The 10,072-nt window shown below is 41.8% G+C and overlaps 1 long non-coding RNA gene across 1 annotated transcript in view; it reads left to right on the top strand.

The window, feature by feature from the left end:
• Positions 1-5,341, top strand: part of LOC135970943 (uncharacterized) — a 68,067-nt gene extending 62,726 nt beyond the window's left edge. Inside the window, exon 2 of the long non-coding RNA XR_012435326.1 lies at positions 3,893-5,341. This is a non-coding gene — a long non-coding RNA (uncharacterized lncRNA). The remainder of the gene's footprint in view (positions 1-3,892) is intronic.
• The last annotated feature ends 4,731 nt before the right edge of the window (positions 5,342-10,072 follow it).

The following is a 10,072-nucleotide window of genomic DNA, read 5'->3' on the forward strand; positions in this document are numbered from 1 at the left end:
TCTCAACTTGCATTTCTCAAAGACCTTCAAAGTAAACTCGAACAAACCTAAACTCTGAAGCCTGGTTTCTCCTTAAGTGTTTTATCACTCAGGGGATGATAGTTCATCTCTTGCATAAACCAGCAATCAAAGAGTTCCTTTGAAATCTCCCTTTCCTCCACCTTTACCACCTCATCCATTATATCATCAAGTCCCAATGATCTCATGTGCCAATAATCTCTCAGATCCAGGGAGTTCTTTTCATCCTCCCTGCCAACCCCCAGGCCAAAAGTACCATCATTTCTTGCTTGGACTGCCTCAGTAGCCCTTTGTCTTCTTTTTCTCTCACTTCCCTCCAAATATAGCCACCAGAGTAAGGTTGGATTTTACTTCCCAGACCTGTCGAGTCTTCCCTAACCTAGTTCTCTTCTAAAATGTGAAAGACGTAGGCCATCAGGGATGTGGCTTGGAACGTCCATGATTGCTAAAAGCACTAAGACTTTGCAAGAGTTCATAGAAGGAGAAAGTTACTTCCAGCAAGTAGGTCAGGGCAGACTTCACTGAGGAGGGTTGTTGAACTCTGGGTGGTTTGTACCTGCCATGTGAATGTTAAGAGGGTCATTTTAGGCCAGGTGTGTCCACATGCCTATAATTCCAGCACTGTGGGAAGACAAGGTGGGAGGATTGCTTGAGGCCAGGAGCCTGAGACCAGACTGGGCAACAAAGCAAGACCCCTGTCTCTACAAAAAAAATTAAAAAATAGCAGGTATGGTGGCACACGCCTGTAGTCCCAGCAACTTGGGAGGGTTAGTGTGGAGAGCCACTGCACTCCAGCCTGGGGTGATAGAGCAAAACCCTGTATCTTAAAAACAAAACAAAACAAAACACCCTATCATTTTAGGGAGTGAGAACAACAGGAACAAAGGCAGGGAGGTAACAAAAGAGAGGTATTGGTTCACAGTTTCTTTTAACAATTAATTATGGAGCATTTGTTATGAGTGAGACACTGTCACAGGTGCTGGGAATATATTGACTAAAAAAACAGACACGGGCCTCATAGAACTTACAGTTGAGAGGTGCTGTGTGGGGAGTGTGTTGGATCCCAGAGAACATGAAGGGAATCGTGGGACGTTTTGCTGGAGAAGTAAGTGAAGACCAGATCAAGGAAGGGACTTAAACAGATAATAGGAGTTTTCGATTTTATAAAGTCGAGACTTATAAAGTAAATGCCTTGAGGGGACAGGTGGAAAATGTAAATTAGGGGAGTGGCCTGGGTGTGAGGTAAGAGGAAGAGTGGGGATTTGGGCAAACTAGAAATCTCAAGCCCTATCCAAGGAGTGAGTGATTATTCAGCCGCAGCTAATTATCGCCATTCTGAAATGTGGATCCAGAACTTCTGCTATTGAAAGAAAGAAATGCAAGCATGCAAGCTTTTAGAGCGACTTTTGGTTTGTTAAATTTCGATAATTAGTTTGATTCTTTTTTTTTTTCAAAATGCCATGAAAGTATCAAACTATGAATTTGGGTTGGATTCAGCTTGCAGGACAGCAGTTTATGAGCTCTGCTTGATACAAATGGGAGCCGCTGAAGGCTCCTTGTCTTAGTCCATCTGGCTGCTATAACAAAATACCTTATACTGAGTGGCTTATAAATAACATAAACTTATTGCTCAAAGTTCTGGAGGCTGAGGAGTCCAAGATCAAGGTGCTAGCAGATTTAGTGTCTGGTCAGGGCCTGTTCCTTATAGAGAGTGCCTTCTATGTGTCCTCATGTGGCAGAAGGAGCAAACAAGCTCCCTCAGTTTTATTTCATAAGGCAATAATCCCATTCATGAGGGCTCTAACTTCATGACCTAATGATTTCCCCAAAAGCCCCACCTCATAATACTATCTCATTGGGGATTAGGTGTCAAAGTATAAATTTTTCAGGGACACACATATTCAAACCACAGCACTTTATGTGGAAAATGTGTTGAAGATGAAAACTCTTTAGGCAGAAAGCCCATTGGAAGTGGCCTAGGAGACAAAGAATGAGAGTCTGGTTTAGATATTAGGCAAGAAGAAAGGAGATGGGCCTCTTCCAACAAACATTTTCCTTTTCTTTTTTCTTTCTTTCCTTTCTTTCTTTCTTTCTTTTTTTTTTTTTTTTTTTTTGAGACAAAATCTCACTCTGTCATCCAGGCTGGAGTGCAGTGGCAGCATCTCAGCTCACTGCAACTTCTGCCTTCTAGGTTCAAGCCATTCTCCTGCCTCAGCCTCTCAAGTAGCTGAGATTACAGGCGCGCGCCACAACACCTGGCTAATTTTTGTATTTTTAGTAGAGGCAACGTTTCACCATGTTGGCCAGCCTGGTCTCGAATTCCTGACCTCAGGTAATCCGCAGTGGCCTCTCACAGCGCTGGGATTGCAGGTGTGAGCCATCGCACCTGGCCTCCTGTTTTTTCTTAGTAACTGAACCGCAACGTACCAGGCTGGAAAAGAAAACTACATTTCTTGTAGCTAGGTTTGGCCATGTAAATAAATAATTCTGTCCAATGTGATGGCAAAAGATTGTAGGATGGGGCTTCAGGAAAAGTTTTTAAAGCAGATATGCCTTTTTGTTCTTCCATCCTTCTGTTTTTGTCATTCTGAGATGCGGATACAATGGCTGAAACTTCAGCAATTATCTTAAGTCAAAAGTCTAAGATAATTTTTAAAAAAGTAAGATGGAGGAACTAGGGGTCTCTAAGGTGCATAGGGCACCATCTCAGCCCTGAGTGACCTGCCTGCCTCAGGATTTCTACTTGAAAGAAAAAATTGGTTTTATATGTTTAGCCTGATATATTCTGACTTTTCTGTTACATGCAGTCAAACCCAACCCTCACTAAGAAAGCAACTAATTAAATGCAGAGAGCAGGAAGGTAATAGGAGCCCAGGTTTGGGTATACAATATTGGAAAGACAGGCATAGCAAGAATCTAGACGCACATCAGCAGGAGCAAGAATGCAGACGCCGAGGACCTATTGAGTGTTCACCATATCCCAAGTGCTATTCTAAGGGCTTTGTATGTGTTAACTCATTGAAATCTACCAACCAGTCTATGAAATACTAGTCTATAACCATTTTACAGATGGGAAAACTAAGGCACAGGGAGACTAAGTGACTTAATCAGATCTCCAGCTAGCAAGTGGTAGAACCATGTGTCATCCAACTGCTCTGTCCCAGAGCTGGTACTTATAACTTCCACCCTATGCTGCCTTTATGCGCTGTCTGTCCCCACCTACCACACTTCCACTCTCTCTCTCACTTCTGGCCTCTAGCCACAATGCTTCCTTCTGCCCTGAAAATGCAAAGGCTCTTCCTGCCTCAAGGCCTTTGTCCTAATGAATTCTCTGTCTAGAAGGCTCTTCCTCCAGATTGTTATGTGGTTTGCTCCTTCTCCTAATTCTGGCCTTAACTATCGCCTCCTCAAACAGACCTCTGACTCAGCAGCTGGGGGACTCTTGCAATGCATGTTTCTTGTGCAGAATTATAACCTGTGTTCACATTCTCAGACGTCTATGGTTATGTTTCCACATTTAAGCTAAACAGAATGCTCTATTTAAAGAAACAAAAATAAAAACCTGGAACTGTCGGTGCCAGAGAGTCATCCATGTCCTCAAGAAATTATCTGACAAGTGGGGAGGCACAGGAGAAGAACCACGTGTACAATGCAGGATCAGCGCTCTTCAGGAGGTCCTGGAGTGAGATGTACAGCAAGGGCAGACACTTCAGCCCAGGCCACTACAAACAGCTGAGGGTGGAAGTATCAGAGACTATTAGTTGTCCCCAGTTTATTTTATCTACTGTTTCCTTGAGAATAGGATCCCCAATTTGTTGTTGGACAAATGGTTGACAAAAACAATAACTACATTTCCCAATCTTTTTTGCAACAGATGTGTCCATGTGACCAAGTTACATGGAAACGAAATGGGAGTTCCTAAGTGGAACTTCTTGGATGCCATCAAAAAAGGGAAGGGCATGACTTTCTTTGATCCTCCCTTTGTTCCATGGGTTAACATGGGGATTCGAGAGCTCAATCTCCAGCAGCCACCCCGGCCAATGACATAGAAGCAACATGGCGAAGGAAGTGGAAAAATAATCTAGAAAGAACTTGGATTCTGGATGTCTGAATGATACCACCCATATGTAAAGAAAAAGAATCAGCTTTCTAATAGTTTATACCACTGGTATTTTCATTTTTCTGTCACTTGTAACCAAATCTAATCCTGATCCAGAGAATGTTATATAATAAATGATCCTGGAAAGATAAAACCAAATCAGTGAAGTCATTATAAGGAATATTAGGAAACTTGAACTTCATCTTGAAGTAATGAAAAGAGGGTGAACATTTTTTAGTAGCGAATGAACAGGATTCGTTACACTTTTTTTTTTTTTTTTTTTTTTTTTTTTTTTTAAATCACTGTTAGGAATGAAAGCATTCTTGGGAAGTGAACTGGAGGGGGCAAGACTGGAGGCAGAGACGCCAGTTAGGAGGCTGCTATAAGTAGCACTGCAAAATGGCACACTCTGAACTGCAGTCATGGATGCAGAGCTAAAGAAGGTGGATTGCAGGGAAATCAAAGGAGTGGAATCTCTAGAACTTGATTTATCCATGTGCCGGCTGAGAAAACGGGAGCATTGGAATAACTTTCAGGTTTCTGATTTGAGCAGCTGCATCACTCATGAGTGAAAGGCATTAGGAGGAGCAGTTTACTAGGCTTCCAAAAAAAGACCTCCTCTAAGAATAGGGAAACTAAACAGTAGAAGATTTTAGAAATAGGATATTAACCCAGTTTCCAACTGCAAGTCCATCTGTCAGGTTTTTGGTGTAGTCAAAAGCAAGAACCAAACAGATCTTATTCAAAGTTTAGACAAACCATGCCCTTGCTTGACCTTGGGCCCAATTATTTAACCTCCTAGACCATCAGTTTCTTCATCCTTAAAGTGGACACAATCACACTAAAATCACTGGGCTTTATGGAAAATAATGAAATTCCATCTGAGCGCAAGGACATAGTAAATGGACAATATGTGTAGCTGTTGTTATTTACTGCTTGTTAAGTATTCAGGTCATCTATATGGGAGCATTTTCTCTTCTCCTGCTTAGTCTCTCAAAGATTCTTAGTACAGAGCACAGCATTCTCAACTAAGTCCCATTGGAAAGTACATTCTCCATAAAAACAAAGGGAATTAAAGAGTCCAGTGTGTGCAAGCTAGCCCAAGGAGAACTTACTCAAATTGACTTTCACTTTGATTCTCTGCCTGCCCTGAGATCTCCCTCGCTTCTCCTTCTGGGTATCCACTCCACCTAGCAGCTCCAGCAAAAAATTTTAAAAATAAAATGCTCTTGATCAATATCTTGATAAATTTCTTAAAGTCTTACTGTGGTGGACAAATAATTCTTTTTTTATAAGCCTTTTTTTTTCTTTGAAAGAATCTCAATTGACATGATTGAACCAAAAGAAAATCGGCATGACATATATAATATTAAGCAGTTACAAATCTGAAAGAGATTCAAAACCCAGACAGAAGGCTTTGATTTTTTTAAGCACATTTAATCATGTTTTAAAGCAAAATGAAAAACCACAAATCTGTTTAGACATTCCAAACATGAATAAATAATATTTTTATCAAAATCTTGTAAACGTACTCACACCAAAAGAAATTGTTCCTAAGCAGCGCTGACAAGTCTGTCTAAAATGTGAATCTGAAAACACTGCGTTTTTAAAATTATGCTTTGGAAGCATTGAATACGCTCAATGAAATTCCAGAATTAATCCACTCCAGTTTTGCAAAAGGCACTGACTCATCTACATTTCCTTCCCTCTTCCCTTTTAGCAAAGCTACCCTAACACACACACACACACACACACACACACACACACACACACACACACATCCCTTCAGTTAGAACCAATGGGTATGATACATCAAAATAGTCACAGTTAATCCAATAGACACTTTTTTCCATTTCCTGCCTCTGTTTTTTCACGTTAAATGGAGGAAAACATCTCAGTTATCACCTGGAACATCTCCCAGATGAACCAAGATGCAGAGAAGCTCTGATTTAGGAACAATAGGCTGGCTCTTCATGCTCATAATCCATACCGTTTAGCAGTCTCTCATAGAATGCCAAGAGAACTGCATGTTACTGATCCCCACAAATGCCAAAATTGCAATGGGTTGACATTTACTGTGCAGTAAAATAACAAATGATTTACCTAGAAAGAGACACAGTCTTCCAGTGAGATGACAGTTAATCCTTCTTCCAGGCTTGGAGAGGTAGAGAGATTCCAGGAAACAAATTAGCTTTAAAAAGTCTCCGGTTTTAGCTGAATCATACATAGTTCTTTTTAAAATATAACTTTCTAAAAGATATAATTCACATACATAAAACACATTCTTTAAAAGTGTACAATTCAGTGGTTTTTAGTATATTCACAAATTTGTACAACCATCACTGTTATCTATTTCCAGAACATTTTAATCACTCCTAAAAGAAACACCATACCCACTAGCAGTCACTCCCCATTCCCCTCCAACCCTGCAGCCTTAGGTAATTGCTAATCTCTTTCTGTCCCTAGAGATTTGCCTACTCTTGACATTCATATATAAGGGATTATACAACATGTGGCCTTTTGTGTCTGGCTTCTTTCACTTAACAATGTTTTTAAGATTGTAGATGGGAGTTTCTGCTGATATATTGAATTTCTCTTCTGACAGCACTAACAGTTATCATATTTGGAGTGCTTCTCAATGCTAAAGTGCTTTGCATGCATAATCTCACTTCATCCTCACAACAGTAGAATGAGACATATACAATTATATCCATTTTACAGATGGGGAATTGATGTTTATAGAGAAGTCAAGTAACTCATCCAAGGCCAAACAGCTAGTAAGTGATTGAGGAAGAATTTCAATCCAGGCCTGTTTGACTCCAAAGCTTGTGATGTTAACCTCCAGAATCCACTGCCAGAATTCTCAGAGATGAGTTCTGATTTTGTTGCCCTTTCCAGGGTCTTCTTTTAAACAGGAAAAAGTGTATTCCTACGATGCTTGAGAGTTAAGGCAATTCCCCAGGGGCTGGACTCATATGCAATGGGTCAGTGAAATGCAGCATGGCCACGTGTGCAAGCTGAGGAGCAGGGAGTGGCAGCTAGAAATGTAAGGCCTCAAGAATCCCAAGATTTCTAAGGAGAATGACCCCAGAGCTATAGCACTCAGCATACCGGATGGGCAAATAGAAAGTGTGGGGTGTCTGGCTAACACTTGGAATGCCACCGACATCCCTGCCTTGGTCACTCATTGATGCGCTAATACATCAGATTATTCATATAATAATTAATAAATCATTTATTCACAAAAATTGGTCTTGACAAACATCGGAGGAATATAAGAGTCATGTTGCTCATCACCATACCCCCACAGCAAGGTTCAATCCTAAGAATCTGGGCATGGGATTCCATGTGTTTCTAAAAACTCTTTGAGGAGTGACAAAACATTAAAGCAGAGATTCATTAAAAGCTATTGATTTTTATGTTTCTCCAGATGAAATGACTTAAATTGCAGCTAAGATGCACAGTTCAATCTTTAATCTCAGCCAACCACTTCTTTTACTGCCTACCCTGAAATTTCCAGAAGCCACATGGTCAAGGAGAAATCAGCTTCACTTCTCCTGATTTCCATTCTCCCAATCCCTTGAGGCCCTTATCTCCACAAACTTCGACGTGGTTAGAAGTGGAATGCATGGATTGTGAAGAAGCAAAACAGAGCATCTGAGTAATTCTTCCTTAAAACACTGGACCCTGGATGCATTTTGGATGCAGGTGCAGAGGAAATGGTCTTTAAATGATGACAAATTTTTAGGCACATGGTTAAAATGAAGCCAACCAACCTCAATGCTCAGATCTTCATCCCACTGTGATTTTCAACTTGAGTTGAATCCTTCAAAGGGGAAAAAAGAGCATCATTCTCTTCTCACTCCAAAGGGAGGCCTGTTCATCAGCCTGGCTCTTACCGTCTTTCCTGTTGTTTCTGGTGGCAGGAGCCTTTGTCTCAGGCTGAGCCCTGCTCTTCTGTGACCTCCACTATCACAGAGGTAAGCACGGTGCTTACTCAGTGCTGGAGTCAGACGAAAGCACACCTGAAACCCCACTCCGCTGAATTCAAGGTGTGAGGCCAATTACTTAACCTCTCTAAGCCTGTGTTTCCTCACTTGTTAAATGGGAATGTGAGTACCAACCTCTTAGGGGTTCTATGAGGATTCAGTAAAATTTCCAAGTAAAATTTTCTTAAATTTGGTATGACAACAACTTTTTATAGGCTTCTCTTAAATGCTGTAGAAAGAAAAAATATTTATAGCTGAAAAAATAAAAATAAAGCACTTGGCAGAGTGGCATGTAAATATCCCAGTAAACATTAGCTATTGTTTTTACAAATTTCTCTCAGATCTTTGGAGACACATCCTGGCGAGAGGTTACACAGTCTTTATTTGAGTGTACAGAAGGCACACATGATTCAGAGAGGTTGGGCGGGTTGGGAGGTGAGCTCTCTCTAGTGGGTGCTTTCTGGTACGAGCACTCTATCTGAAGAGAAAACCTTTCCAAAGGCTTAGAAACTGAAATGTTTTTGTGCTTAGCTCAGGAGATCACCTCCTCTTGGGGGCAGAAAAGATGAGAAGGCCCAAATGAAGAGTTCAAACAATGGAAGGTGCTATGGCAAGAGGCAACAACAGCAAAGGCCAACACTGCTCAGGAGAGCAGGGTTCCAGAGGGTAGGAGCGGGAAGTGGGGATCCACGCCACAGGGGGATGGGAAAGCAGAGACAGCCATGGCCACAGCTAGCCACACAGCTGCTAGGGGCCAGTTAGGACCAGTAGACTTTCTCTCAGGCAGCACATCCCTCACCAGGACCCACGAATTAATGAGTGGAGCACAAGCTGGATTTCAGTTCATCTCCTCAAATGGGTCCTTGAGCAGGACTCAGACTTCACTGCCTTCAGCAGTGCCCCTGGGCTGGGGGTGGGTGTCTGAGTTTGGATATAACCCAAGAGTCCAGCACCAAGAAGATGAGAGCAAGGAAGCTGATATCTGTGTGTGTGTGTGTGTGGGGGGGGGGGGGGGGGGGGCGGGGGGAGCAGGAGAGGAATGAGGGAGGATCTCAGGGAAGTGTTTCTCTATATTTTGCCACATCTGTGAACCACTGTAATTGGTTAACTTCTTCAGAAATGGAAGCTGAAATGAAGGTTGGGATACAGGATGTTGATTAGGGATTAGCACTTTAGAGGAAACAGGAAAGAAGTAGGATTGAGCAGAAGGAGAAAACAAACTGCTGTGCAGGCCTGACAAAGCCTCAGTCAATATAATGAGATGGAAGGGGGATCTGGAGCAAGAGGAAGGATTGGGACCCCATTTGAGGTTCCACCATCAGAGAAGGACATGGCCTCAGGAAAGGTAGCTCTCTGAAGCTGAGGCAGACCCTGAAGGAGCTTCCAGCCGGAGGCTGTCTGCTGACCACGTTCCCCAAGGCTGCAGCAAGGCCCTCCTTGAAAGGAGATCTGAGTGGCACATCTCCATGTGCACCAAAAGCATCTCAATGTCTATTCATGGTCAGTTCTCATTATTCACACTAGTTATATTCTATAACATCTCTGCAAATACTGAATTAGCAAATACTGAACCATTGCTCCCAAGTGAAATACAGGGTTAGGTACCTGTGAGCCTCTAGTCATAACATTTTCATCAGTCAGTCAATATATGACCTTGTTTTATATGTGTTTCCATTTAAAGACACCTTATTTAATATATATTGTTGACTCATTAGCATTGAACTCATGACCAATAGCACACTGTAGGCCTGAAGGAAGAGTGTCTAATACATGTAGGTTCTCCCTAAGGCACATCACAGCTTTCCTGTGCTTAGGAAAGCTAGATAGCACAGTGGCTCTACATGTGGGGGTCATTTTAACAGTGAAATTACCAACAAAAAGTGCAGAAATGCCAAAAAGTGGCAGTAAATCAACCACTTGATTATAGAAACTTGTTTACAGTATGAGAGCTGAACAAAATAGAGCA

Source organism: Macaca fascicularis, chromosome 5 (assembly GCF_037993035.2).
Source record: "Macaca fascicularis isolate 582-1 chromosome 5, T2T-MFA8v1.1".
NCBI classification, from domain to species: domain Eukaryota; kingdom Metazoa; phylum Chordata; class Mammalia; order Primates; family Cercopithecidae; genus Macaca; species Macaca fascicularis.